Source organism: Sinocyclocheilus grahami, unplaced genomic scaffold (assembly GCF_001515645.1).
Source record: "Sinocyclocheilus grahami isolate Dianchi unplaced genomic scaffold, SAMN03320097.WGS_v1.1 scaffold172.1, whole genome shotgun sequence".
In the NCBI taxonomy this organism is placed as follows: Eukaryota; Metazoa; Chordata; class Actinopteri; order Cypriniformes; family Cyprinidae; genus Sinocyclocheilus; species Sinocyclocheilus grahami.
Window position 1 is genome coordinate 604112 of NW_015505351.1, and position 14854 is coordinate 618965.

The 14854-nt window shown below is 35.0% G+C and overlaps 1 protein-coding gene across 1 annotated transcript in view; it reads right to left on the minus strand.

The window, feature by feature from the left end:
* Positions 1 to 14854, minus strand: part of ank3b (ankyrin 3b) — a 106438-nt gene that overhangs the window by 90382 nt on the left and 1202 nt on the right. The window lies entirely within an intron of this gene.

The following is a 14854-nucleotide window of genomic DNA, read 5'->3' on the forward strand; positions in this document are numbered from 1 at the left end:
AGCCGGTTGTTATCTCAGAATAAACCCCGACAGGGTGATCAGGACCCCGACGCAAAGCGGAGGTGTCTTGTATCAGCCTGAAAGGGTTTATTCTGAGATAACAACCGGCTGGATGTACATTATCCCGCTTATTACACGGCTACTTGCCACATAAGTAAATAATTAGATGCGAAACATTGATTTGAGTTGAAATAATTGAACGCAAAGCTTCTGTGAAGACAGCAGTTGCGAGCAAGCGGCAGATTCAAACTAGACGGACATTTAAGGGAAACGGTGCAGTCAAACCACTTATTACACAACATTACACCACAAAAATAATTAAAGCAATAAAAGAATTAAGACGAAAATGTTTTAAAACCTTACCAGTTTGTTAGTTCTCTTATAATCCATTACAGTGTACAAAACAATCGTAGCAAAATGGCAGCAGCAGCATTTGTATGAAACGAGAGCGAGTCCGCGATACCAGGATGACATAATTAAATAATTGTACACCATTTTGAATTGAGTTTTAATATTTTATTTGCTAAACAAATGCAAAGCTTCCACCAAGAAAAAATAGTTCGAGCAAGAGTACAGCGTAAAATGGCAGCAGCAGCATTTGTATGAAACGAGAGCGAGTCCGCGATACCAGGATGACATAATTAAATAATTGTACACCATTTTGAATTGAGTTTTAATATTTTATTTGCTAAACAAATGCAAAGCTTCCACCAAGAAAAAATAGTCCGACTGCTGATACCCGGATGAGCCTGTGTTATTAGCTTTTACTGGTTGTTATCGAGGGATAACATACCTCGGAATGTCGCGACTGACCAATCAGAATCAAGTATTCCACAGAGTCGTGTAATAAATAGACTTAACAACTATCTTAACTAACTATTAACAAGTAGCAAATTAGGAGTTTATTGAGGCTAAAGTCATAGTTAATGGTTTGTTAATAGCGAGAATTGGACCTTAAAATAAAGTGTGACCGGGAAGTTGTTAAACCCATGTGTGAGCAAAGTCAGTAAGTTTTAGTCCAATTCGATAATATAAAATAGCATTTTCGGAAATAAAGAAAATCCTCTCTGGGTGAAAAAGACAAGAACACAACATGAGGGTCAATAAAAATCAACCCCTGGGACTTAAAAATGCCTTACAATTTCAAACACTGAACACGGCCACAAAAATTCTTAAAATTCTTTAACAAGTAACTGCCATGATGATCACTGGAAATTGTTGATGATGCAGAACAATAACACTGCATATGTTATGCATATGGTATTAGAGGTCGACCGATAGTGGATTTTACCGATACCAATAGCTAGGTTGGACCACACTGACCGATACAGATTAATCAACCGATAGTTTTTAAAATGGATATGAAAACTAAAATAGTGCTTTACTATAAAAAACAGAACTGAACCATGCTTTGTAAATGAATAAAAATATGAATATTAATTATTGATCATTAAAGTTAGTTCATAGTTTATTAACTAATGTTAACAGAAGAAACTTTTACATTTTTAAATGTATTAATAATAGTAAATGTTGAATTAACAAGGAGCAATACTTATCCAGCTTTCATTAATCTTAATGTTACAAATGGACTCTTATTGTAAAGTGTTACCATTTTATTTCAACAGTCATGCTTAAAGATGGCCATCTTCAAATATCTTATATATTTATAAATATCACAAAGGCCATTGCATTGAAATTGCATACCTATGGATATTGTATGTACAGTAAACTCTCACAAACACTTGATGATTATCTAACCAAAATAACAAAATATGGCAATCAATCAGTCAACCTCTCAGGCTGGTTATGTTGGGCTGCTAGTGGTTTTCGAGTTAGCCTCACAGTTTTGTGCATACTGTAAATACAGCATGCTACAATAGAGACATATAGTGAATTATGGCATCCTTATGTTGCCTTCCAGGATACTTTCTGTGTAGGATTACATTAGTTAGGATGACAGCAAGGTGTTGACCTCTCCAGGTCAGGTCAATCAATATTGATGCATCTCTTGGGTTGCTATTAAGAGACACTGTATGTATCGCAGTTATTCTGTGCCATTTCACCTACCAACTCACAGATAAAAACATCACATCTTTTTTTGTCAAAATAACAAACCAAGTAGCATCTGCAAATAAATTACTATTTACTCAGAACTAACGTTTCTTCATAATAACATAATAAAAATGATATATGTTTGTACACACATCCGTGGGCCAGTCCAGCTGCCTCTGCTGCTCTGTGCTCCTATTCAAACGTCTAGATATGTACGACACAAACTCCCATGATTCTGTGAGATGTGGTCTGACTCTGAACACACAGTGTACATCTGGAGTAAAGCTCTGACGGATCTCCAGAGAACCGAACTACCGCACAAACACACACATCTAAGACCACTGTTTACCACACCGCCAAGTGTCAGAGTTACAAAAATTAACAGAATATTTGGTTTACTAGATAACTACAGTTCATAAATATAGAGGAAATAGTTTATAAATGTCTACAGGTAATAGTTCTTGAAATTAAAAGTACAAAAGCAAAATGTTTAGCTTTCCCACACCTTACAATCTATGAATTTGCATGACCTTTCCTATTATTTGTGTTGAGGACTATTACAAATGTTTATTTATTTGTTTATTTTTTTTAATTCTACATTTAAATGTTCAAATTGTGTATATTTAATAATCAAATTTTATAGAGATCGAACTCACATAGCATTATTTCTAGCCAATTACATTTTTAAATTCTGATTATGACTTTTAAGATGGTATTAATTTCCATTTTGCAGGCCATCCTACTAATAATTTCCTGTCCATTCTCAACTATATCTGTCAACAAAAAAGGAGAGAGAAGTCATCCTTTCTGTTTAAAAACACGTTTTGTAGAGAGAGAAAATATCTGCTCTTGTATACAAAGTCAGAATATATAAAACATAATAAATAAGGATTATTTCACAGATAGAACATTAAACAAAATTAACTAGTGACAGATACACTAGCACTTAGGGGTCGTTAGGGGTCGGTCATTTTGTTTAATAAAAAATAATATTTTTATTCAGCGAGGATACATTAAATTGATCAAACATGACAGGATATGTGTATATAATGTTATAAAAGATTTCTATTTCAAATAAATGCTGTTCTATAGGGATGTAGCGATCGTCGTGATATCGCGATAGCAAAACTGTGTCGATATTATCGTGGTCACATGACGATATGAAATGATAGGTCTTCCGGGCAAAAAGTATAGTTTTTAATATATATTTTAACTTCTTATTCTACCTTAAAAGGTGTTTAAAGTTGTGTTTTGGGCCATTATGCTTTGGCACAGTATCTGTCAAACGAACTAAAACTGAAAGCACAATATGGCTTTATCCCTTCATCAAGTCTAGTTTCGCTGCGTGTTTCAAAGCGAAGCGCGCACTTCGTTCAGGAGATCAGCTCGTGATCTGGTGTTTTCCTAGCCTCAGAATGGCTCCGTTCACAATGAATGAATGCAGTGAACTCGTTTATTTCATGTGAGTTTAGCACGCGTTTGGAAACACAACAGCCACCAGTTATGCTTTATTTTCGCAGCACATGATTACAGCATTTCACTAGATTTGTAGTGAGATGTGTTTTTGTAAGCCTGTTTTCACTGAAGCTGGAGTTTTCCGTCAAAATAAACGCTTAAAAGTGCAGCATGAATTGCTGACAGCTAGCTGTTTAAATGCAGTCCAAATTCAAAATATCTCTTTCACGTGTAGAAATTAGGTAAGTATTATAATTTCCTTACTGTAGTGAAAAACAAAAATAATAAAGGCTATGAAATATTCATTTTCATTGATTTTACAGTGCAATTGTTTTACAATATATGGATATAACTGTTATTGTTGTTGTTGTTATTATTATTATTATTATATTCTAGTTTGTTTGGCTTTTGAAACACAGTGTGAATGTAATTTAGACTGTATACAGTATATTTAGACAGTATTACAGTATATAGTATATTTAGACAGTATACCACAAATAAAAAGAGGGTTGAGTCCCCTTTAAAGTTCAGGTACAAGTCAATTCACTGACTTTTTTCTGAATTAAGTTGTCTTAGTTAAGAACATGGGTTGGAGCTCTTAATTTTGAACTCTCAAAGTGCATTAGATAGAATAATTTAACTTTAAAATATAACAAAAAATTCATTTTTTCCAATTTCCTGTAACCAAACTCACACCCGTAAATTTGACTATTTACACTTTTAGTCTTTTCAAACGTTTGATGTAAAACTAAGCTGATAATTATCAGCAAAGCCAATGATTAATTCATCCTCAGAGTCTGAATTGCCGGTACCTCTTAAACACTATTTTGTGTCTCAGCAGACTGATAAAAAGCTTTGCAGCATTACTTTTAGTAGCTGACCAGTCAGACTGGAGCTTGCAATTATCACAAGAGCTTTCCAGTTTTGAGTGTATCTCGCATCAGGCCTCAGAGAGGAAACTGCTGAGACTTTGTGACGTATATCCTGAACCATGAGCTGATCACACAGTCATCATCACCTCACTGCTGTACAGTGCCACTCTTTGCTCATTTGAAGCCCATTAGGGCTGATTATCATTACCGAAACATCCCTGTCCTGACTGGCTTGCAGCACAGTATAAGAAGATAATGCCGTTTGAGGCACAAAAGCTCATTAACTCCAGCTCAGGAGACGGCAGGCGTCCCAGCAGATCTGGCCTGGACTAATGAACAGCAGTCAGCTCATATTAGCCAGCAGTCTGAACACGGCCGTCCACCAGCACCTAACACAATATAAAGCATTGCATTATTCATACTGAGTGTATGAACTCCATATGGCTCAGAACATTTCACAATGCCTTCTTTCACACACCTTAGGTCAGCTTTATCAGTGTTAGCTGGAATTCAGCTGCCTATCCAAAATCCAAATCTGGAACACTTGATTCTGATTGGTCAACTGTAGCGTAATTGTGGATGATGATAAACTAATATAGTTGAATATGATGCTAATATATATAAGGTGACACTTATACTCTTATCTCTCAACACTGCTGCATTTATTTGATGAAAAACACAGGAAAATAATATTACAGTAAAAACAGTAATATTGTGAAATATTACTAAAATGTGTTGTCTATTTTCATATATTAAAACAGAATTTTCAGCATCATTACCCCAGTCTTCAGTGTATCTATCTATCTATCTATCTATCTATCTGAATTGCCGGTACCTCTTAAACACTATTTTGTGTCTCAGCAGACTGATAAAAAGCTTTGCAGCATTACTTTTAGTAGCTGACCAGTCAGACTGGAGCTTGCAATTATCACAAGAGCTTTCCAGTTTTGAGTGTATCTCGCATCAGGCCTCAGAGAGGAAACTGCTGAGACTTTGTGACGTATATCCTGAACCATGAGCTGATCACACAGTCATCATCACCTCACTGCTGTACAGTGCCACTCTTTGCTCATTTGAAGCCCATTAGGGCTGATTATCATTACCGAAACATCCCTGTCCTGACTGGCTTGCAGCACAGTATAAGAAGATAATGCCGTTTGAGGCACAAAAGCTCATTAACTCCAGCTCAGGAGACGGCAGGCGTCCCAGCAGATCTGGCCTGGACTAATGAACAGCAGTCAGCTCATATTAGCCAGCAGTCTGAACACGGCCGTCCACCAGCACCTAACACAATATAAAGCATTGCATTATTCATACTGAGTGTATGAACTCCATATGGCTCAGAACATTTCACAATGCCTTCTTTCACACACCTTAGGTCAGCTTTATCAGTGTTAGCTGGAATTCAGCTGCCTATCCAAAATCCAAATCTGGAACACTTGATTCTGATTGGTCAACTGTAGCGTAATTGTGGATGATGATAAACTAATATAGTTGAATATGATGCTAATATATATAAGGTGACACTTATACTCTTATCTCTCAACACTGCTGCATTTATTTGATGAAAAACACAGGAAAATAATATTACAGTAAAAACAGTAATATTGTGAAATATTACTAAAATGTGTTGTCTATTTTCATATATTAAAACAGAATTTTCAGCATCATTACCCCAGTCTTCAGTGTATCTATCTATCTATCTATCTATCTTTTGTGACATTATAATATTTTTTTACTGTCACTTTTCATCCATTTAATCATTTAATGTGTCCTTGCTGAATAAGAAAATAATTTACATAGTAGCAGGCATAATTATTATGCAAGCTGATAATCTGGTTGTATTTGTTCATTTCTTTTCGTAACATATTAAAAATATCTGAATATCTGAACATTTATATTAATTTGATATAAAATTATATATATATATATATATATATATATATATGAAGCCAGTTGTTACAAGTGTCTGTGTACGGATCATCGGCAACGACGGGGAGTGATTTGAGGACATCGCTGGACGACGGACAACAAGAGCACTGATCGGCTTGTGTGGCAAGTTTTTCCGGCATCGATAGAGAAGTGTCACAACCCAGATAGCGCTCTGATTCCCCGAGACAATTCAGAGTTCCTCTGGCATCGCTGGATACACCGCATCGAGGGAGAGTTCACGATTGCCATCGGAGCAAGAGAGGGCTTGAGCGAAGTGATCTTCACGCTCGACCGCTTGTCATTCACTTGCATTGAGGTACTCTGCATTCTTTTATTTTGCTCGGTTAGAGTGAAGCAGCCATTTTTGTGTTTTAATCGCCACAACGCATCCTAGCAGCGATCCAGGCCTGGATACTGATACTGCATATAGTCTATTTTGTTACATTTTTACATACCGTCTATTTATTTATTTAATGATCTATTTATTTCTATTCTTCTATGTATTGACATTAATATATATTTATTGAGATTTGCCTATTTTTAATCACTTATTTATTTTGATAATAATATATTATAGTTTTTATACTTACCCATACTTACCTGGTGTATTTACCTGGATTCACCATACTTACCTGTAGGCTTAGCTTGTAAATAGTAGTAATACCAGAGGTTTGTTATAGGTTATATAACTAGTCGAGAGACATATCACCAGAACCTGGTGCTCCCCCCCCAATCCTCCTCCGTCCAGTATTGAACCATGAGAAATCTGGTCACCCTACTTCAGAGGGAATTCCAGTTTTCACTAATACTGTATATTTGAATGCACTTAATGCTAAATGCTCAAACTGTTGTGGTTCAATAGTGCATATAATTAATCCTCGCTGATCTGTTCCCTCAGACACCACTTCTGTCTCATTGATCCAAAACCAAGCTCTGAAATGTATTACATTTATTTTGTGTTGCCTTCAGAATAAAACAAAGACTGACATTCAGCATGCATTTCAACAGAAATGTGTAATTTCAGATACTGTAAACAGAGCTTGTGTCTGATGAACCCTCAAGACATCTAATAATATCATAAATTGTGCGTCAAAAGCAAAGCTGTGTGTGTGTGTGTGGTAAAGAAGTCACCCGCATTCTCACAGATGGGCATCTCACGGTTCAGCTTGCCCCCTCTGCACCCAATCACAGCCTCCATTTTTCACACGTCAATGGTCAGAGACACACACACACACACACACACACGCTCTTGTCCAGCCAGCAATTCATAGGCGGTATCCATTTCAACATTTCTTCTCCAATGAAAAAGAAAAACGAATGTTTAGTGTAGATAAAAGACTTAAAATCACTGCAGAAGGGCCCATCATGCACTGGTGTGTAGCTCAAGGACAAAGACAGCATGTGCACACAGTATTTTCATCAGGACACAGTGATGCCCATAGCAGTGCTTTAACAAGACAATCTGGACACTCTCGGGACACCAGAGTCAGGTAGAGATATTTCTGCACTCTTTGTACAGTGCAGCTTTCACCTATCACACACACACACACACACACGCATTCTAACTGGCAGCGGATATTAATTAGACCAGCAGCTCTGTTCCCTTTTACGTCAATCTGAGCTCCCCCACAGCAGGAGTGATGACTTTACTGCCTTAGCATGAGGAGGAAAACCCTGCTGAAAAGATTAGCTTCAACCAGCAGGAATGTCCATGCTGATCCAAGATTTATTACTATTATTATATTTTTATTTTACTAGATTAGTCTCTCGAGATTAAAGTCCTTTTTCAAGAGAGACCTGAGCTGAAATGTCAGCATAAAACATTCAGGCTTCCCACTCTTTTTGACCACAGAATTCAAATTACTTTTCCTTTTTAAATTTACCGGATAAGGATTTAATAAGATTTATTTCTTTCACAAAAGATATATATATATATATATATATATATATATATATATATATATATATATATATATACACCAAAAAATGTGTACTGCATTAGGCTAACCGGTACTTGTCATAGCACTTCCTTATTATTGCTCTTTTGTTGGTTTTGATTACTTCTATTGTCCTCATCTGTAAATCACTTTGGATAAAAGCAGGAGGTCATAGAGTTTACCATCAGGAGGAAGTGTGTACTAACTCACCCTGTCTGCTGATGAACAGCAAACCAGAACAGAAGAAAAAATAAGGCCAATCTCTGTCCCTGATGTTTGTAGAGCTCAGCAGAAAGTGGGTGGCTCTCAGGAGCTCTGGAGAAACATGCCTGCATTCTCCAGAAAACCACACTCATCTGCACTGTTGCATAAAGGCAATGCGTCTGAACATCTGATCTCAAATGAACCAGTAAATCCTACTTTTTGCTTTCTGCTGTTTTCAATGAATTTTTTAAAATCATTTTGGAATTTCAATTTTATATTTTGTTTTTAGGGTGACACTGTAACAATGTGACTTTTATTATACAACCAAATTATTATTTTAGGTTATTATAATTAACTAAGGTTTAGGTTATTATAGTTAACTAAAACTGAAACCATTAAAACTTTAACAGAAATAAAATAAAATACTGTATATATAGATAAATTGTTTTACCTAGTTGCCAAGAAAACACACCATTTTCATTTAGTTTAAACTGATATACTAAAATAAACTAAATCAAAAACTATTAAAATAATATAGATATATGAAAAAATAAACAAACAAAATTACAAAAACATTATAATTAAAATGAAAACAGAAAATATACAAATAAAAACTATTATTAAAACTATAAAATATCAATAATACTTTTAAAAATCTAAACCACTTTTTATAATAATTTTAATGATTTTGCCATTTCAATTATGTGTACATTAATGAGGAAAAAAAAAGAACTTGAATGATTTTAGCAAATGGCTGCAATATAACAAAGAGTGGAAAATTTAAGGAGCTCTGAATACTTTCCGTACCCACTGTATACCTATGATGAAAATCACAGGCCTCTCTCATCTTTTTAAGTGGGAGAACTTGCACAATTGGTGGCTGACTAAATACTTTTTTGCCCCACTGTATATGTATGCAGGGGATGACAATTGGGACAACATCCAATTGTCAATATAAAAGTCATTATTGTTAAGAAATTTTGGGAAAAAAAGATCAACAACATTTTATATATTATAAAAAATGTGTAAAATAACAAAATGTAATAAAACATAATACACACATATTCAACAAGTCTCGTGTAGCTGCGGTCACCTCTGTGTCATCATTTTGGACTCTGTCTCTGTCTCTATCACACTGGTCTCCAGCTGAAGTAATGAGCTGTAACAGACAGAGCCAGTGCAAGCAGAGCCACCTCAAGACCTAATCACTGTTTATACATACAACACACACCAGCAACCCTTCATTTCATGTAGATTTTGTCGGCACTGGGAAATAAATTGTGATTCTTTTTACTGCGTGTTCTGTTTTACGCTGTAACAGCTTTCTGTCCTCAGTGATTTCAATGTGAACCTAGAGGAGTCTCACATCTCTCTTTCTCTCGCTCTGTTTTATAATCTCTCTCTCTCTTCACTCCCAATTCCATTTCAGGCTTAACCCCATTTTTATTTCCTATATTGCTTCCTTCAGCTTTCTGTCTCGTTGTCTCTCAGCTTCTCTGTCTTTGTCCTTCTCTCACTCTTTTAAATCAAGGAGGCAAGGTTTGGCAGGTTAGCATAGTCCCCTGCAGGTGGATACTGAAACTACACCATTATGGGGGTAAAAAAATCTTTCTCTATTGACAGACATCCAAAAGTAGAAAAGTTTTATGCATTATGCACTATTATTATTACTGTAGAATAGCCTGATCTCCAGAGAAGCAGGAAGACAGTGAAATGGGATAATATAAACATCTTCAAAACAGAAAAAAAATTATATTATGTCTCCTTTATTATTTACAAAAATAAGGAAAAATCATATATAAAATAATAAAATTATAATCAAATGATATTAATAATTGTATATTATATTAAATTATACTAAACCCACTATAAATTTTACAAATGTTTCTGTTGTTATGTCACGGAATGTAGTTACATTTTTTATTAGGTGAGAATATAGTCTAGTTGTTTAGACTTCATATATGTGGTTTGTTAATAAAGAGATTGTCTATTTGAAAATTTGATTCAACAAGCGGACATTCAAATATGAGATTGAGCTGAAGAATGAATGCACAGATGCAGGTAATCACACTTGCTGAGTCCATCTCTCTCTCATAATACTCTACAATACATAATTCATCGCTTTTAATACAGTAATACAATGAAGCAACTCAACGTTCCTTAGTTACTAGTTCTAAAGTGATGCTTTTGAATTAGTTATGGTGACTTGGGCTCAGCTGTTAAACTGTCAATTTGAGATTTGAATCCATGGCAGAAGGAAGTAGTTCTGCACATGGTTGTTTCTTATTTATTTACACATGCAGTCAAACTGTTGTATATGGAATATCACATTCATAACCATGCGATATTAAAAAGCCACTACTTTCCAATTTCGTTGTATGGAAAATAGCAGCATGAACACCTTTCAAAATATCTCCTTTTGTATTCAGGATTTTCGTTTTGGTGTGAAATATTTAATGACCTTTCCGACACCAATTACAGATTGAATGAAAGGATTAGAGAGAAAAAAATAAAAAGAATCAGTATCTGGTGACAAAGTGTCCCATCAGCTCCAGGGGAAAAAGAGGAGAGGGGGACGGAGGCCCTGAGGGAGCCCGGTGCGCTCTCCTCAAACAATACAAGCAAAGGAGGGTAGATACTGTGAAAAATGAGGTTGGCTCTTAATAAGTGACGGGGGATTAATGAAGCAGCTTGGCGTGTTTGCTCAAAAAGATGGGGGTGATGATGCTGCTGGTGGAAGCATGTGTTCATGTGTGTATATCTGGGGTCCAAACCCCATCCCCCTTTAAAACATGCAGTTTGTAATGCATGGCAGGAAGCAATATTGAACTCAACCCACCCACATTAAAAAAGATAAAGAGGTAAAGACGGGGAGTGGAAGAAAACGAGACTGGGTGGGGTGAAGGACATTCCAACTAAAATTAATTAACAGCTAGGGGTTAATGTTTTTGTGCTGGTGGCAAAATCTACTGATTCAAATAAGCACTTGCGCAATCTCTATGTAAATTGAAGCAATCCATTATGAGGCGTAACAAAGTGTTACATCTGTATAATTTCGATTTGCTCCTCAGTTTGTAAAAGCAAGCAATAACTGTAAAGCAGTGTTTACAGTGGAAGTCTATGGGGCAATTTTTTTTTGTTCTGAAAGTAATAAACTGCTACTGTGTTATCTCAAATTATACATTGTGAGTTCTAGCATTCAACAGTAGAAATTTTAATTTTTTTTGGAATTATTAATTTCATAGCCAAATTTTTATTATAAAATTAAACAATATTAATGTATTGATATATATGATATATTTAATGTGTGTGCATATATATATATATATATATATATATACACACACACAAATATATGTATATATACTGTATAATAAATGCTATCATTTTTGAATAATTTCAAAATTACTAAATTAAATCCTATTGGAAATTATTGAAATTATTCAAATGTATTAAAATAAATTATTCTTATTCATGGTATTTACATATAGGTTTTTCCTAGTTTTCTTCTCACTTCATAAGTATACTAACTTTTCTAATTGTAATATATTCATTAAAAAAATTGAAGATAATATTTTAACATGGCAAGTCTGGATCTGGGACAAGGGCAAAACAAAGCCTATAATTCTCCATATAACAAAAGGTTGAAATCTGTTCAATCACTCAATCAAAAGTGTCTGAAATAACACACAACTTTTAAGTTTTTATAAACTGAGGGACTAAGTTAATATTATCTTCTGCGGTAATCAGCAGTATGTCACAATTTATATTGAACCTGGATTGCATGTAAATGCAGACAGTTCTTGTAAATTATACACATTGATTATTATTACATTTACATAATTTACTCTGCACCTGCCAACCAGAACACAAGACATGATGTACAGAGCATCATTATTATTTGTCTACTTGTTTTTTAAGGTGGGCTTTAAAATGCACAAAGAAGAAATGAATAAACTCAAACGTGACTATCTCACAAACGGGCAGTCATCCAGCTGCCTAAGTGTTTGTTTTCATTTCTTCAAGCAGAGGACGAAAGCAAAGGGCTGCCAGCAGCCAGGAGGCATCAGACTAGAGTATGGATTTTTCCTTTTTGGTTTGCCTGTGTGCCGTAACCGTGCATTGAGCACGACACCCGATACACTGCCAAACGCATACGCACATAAAATCCTCGTCATCTCCAGTAATGTCAGCATCCCAGGACAGGTACAAACCTGAAGCGCATGAGGATAGTGTGTCCCTGTGTCTTGCTAACTGCATGGACAACAGCTGAAATATAGCAGTCCAACATTGTAAAACAAATACAATTATTTTAGATAAATTAAAATAAATAAACAAATAAATACTGCTGAAGGAGGACCCTGAGACATATACTAAATGGTCAAAAGCTTGGAATAATTCATATTTAAGTTTTTGGCTAATAAATAAATCCAGAGCTAGTGCTTTGGCGCACAGTTCTCCTGTACGAATGCCACACCTCTCAACACAATCAATAACCTAGAAGCATCTCTCCTTGACCACAGCTATACTGGGAGTCCTCTCAGCTATTGATACCCTGAGCGAACGTTTACCATCTGCACCCATTATAGAACCACTGAGAGGTTCGCTCCAAATTGGAGTCTGAAAAACACCCTGCAATTTCCAAATACTTAAGCCGAACCTCACAAACCTGTGATGAAAGCTGAGCACAGCTGTACAAAATAAAAAAAAGTGCCGAGACGTTCTTAAGCACATTCTACAAGTATGAATACCATATTCAATTTTTTTTTCTGGTCAACTGGAAGTGCTTAAAATATTTCAACATCAGTAAAGTGATTTCAGCAGATGTTGATGATTGATATTTCTCACACTGGGGTCCAAAAGTCATACAAAATAGACATTTTACAAGACATTTTATAAGAAAATACCCTTTCAGCCTTCTACTTCAAAATTTCATGTTTAATTTAATGTATTACTTGCTGTTTCTGTGTAATTATTTGTCAAATTTACTAGCAATTTCTCATTGAAAATTGTTTCAAATTATGTTTTCAAGGTATTCTTTACTCTTTTAAAACACAATCTAGCATTACAAATTATATTATCAGCATAACAATTTGTGCAAGAAGTTGAATTTAAAAATTAACAAATAAAACAAAATGAATCCAAACGATTTGAGATGTTCTAAAGAGCTTTTAAAAAAGTACGAAAATCTGACCTTTTCGTACAAAGAAGTTCATGGTTTACGTCACAAACGGAGCATTTATTTACTCAATATTTAAGTTCATGTAAAATTTAATTATGAAATGAAATATTTAATAAATGAAATACTGAATTAAAAATATATATATTTGGCATTTTTGCCTTTTATCGTGATAGGATAGTTTAGAGTTGACAGGAAGCGAATTGGGTAAGAGAGAGAGGGGCAGGAGCGAAAAAAGTTCTCAAGCCGGGATTCGAACTTGAATGGGATTCGAATTCGAACTTCGAACAACGGCACTATATGTCGGCACACTGCCTACAAGGCTATCACTGAAGCAGTAAAATAAAATTAAATAAAAAATTACTTTATTTAACATTTTGCAAAATCCTAAAAAAAACACACACAAAATCTAAACTGCTTTGTACTACTAGAATACATACATTTTACTATGACCTGAGTCACTAATAATCTTTTTCCATCTATGTTATTCAAGTTATCAACATCCGCAACAGTTTGTAATGAGATGTGACCTTGTGGGCCATCAGAATGTGAATCAATGGCTTGTATAAAGTTCTAGGGTGTAGATTTTCAGCCACACGCGCACATGAATGACAGAGGTCATTGAGAATTAAGCTCTCAGTCCTTAAAAAGGTTGAAGGGAGGATTTCAATCACGACACAATGTCCCGTGAGGGACAAAGCGAAGCTGGCTTGTTAACACTATATGTGTATGCTGTTGTCTGGCAAGGTTTCATACAGGATTACCAAGAATTAACATAAAGGTGATGGAATAATATTATTAAAATCTTGTGTAGGATTGCTGTGTATTGCTGTTATTATAGCCAATTTAAGAAGGACTGTATGATAATGTTCATTGTCTTATAAGAAATGAGAATGAACAACTCTATACACAGAAATCAATTTGGTGTAGGATTTACTTTGAAACAATTTTCACTCAGAAATGGCTAAAGTTCACATATAATTACAATGAAATGGCAAGTAACACATTGAACTAAACATGGAATTTGACTAAAATTTTATTTTCTTGTAAACCACAACCAGTAATCAAACAAGAAATGTGCAAAGCAGTCTCCACAACAACAAAAAAGAACGGGATGCCAAATATCCAATTATTTCTGACCATTTTTATCTATTCTTTGGTTGATTCTAAGAGAAGAGCAGCTAAGACAGAAGCAGATGCGTATGTAGATAGGTCTGTGACTG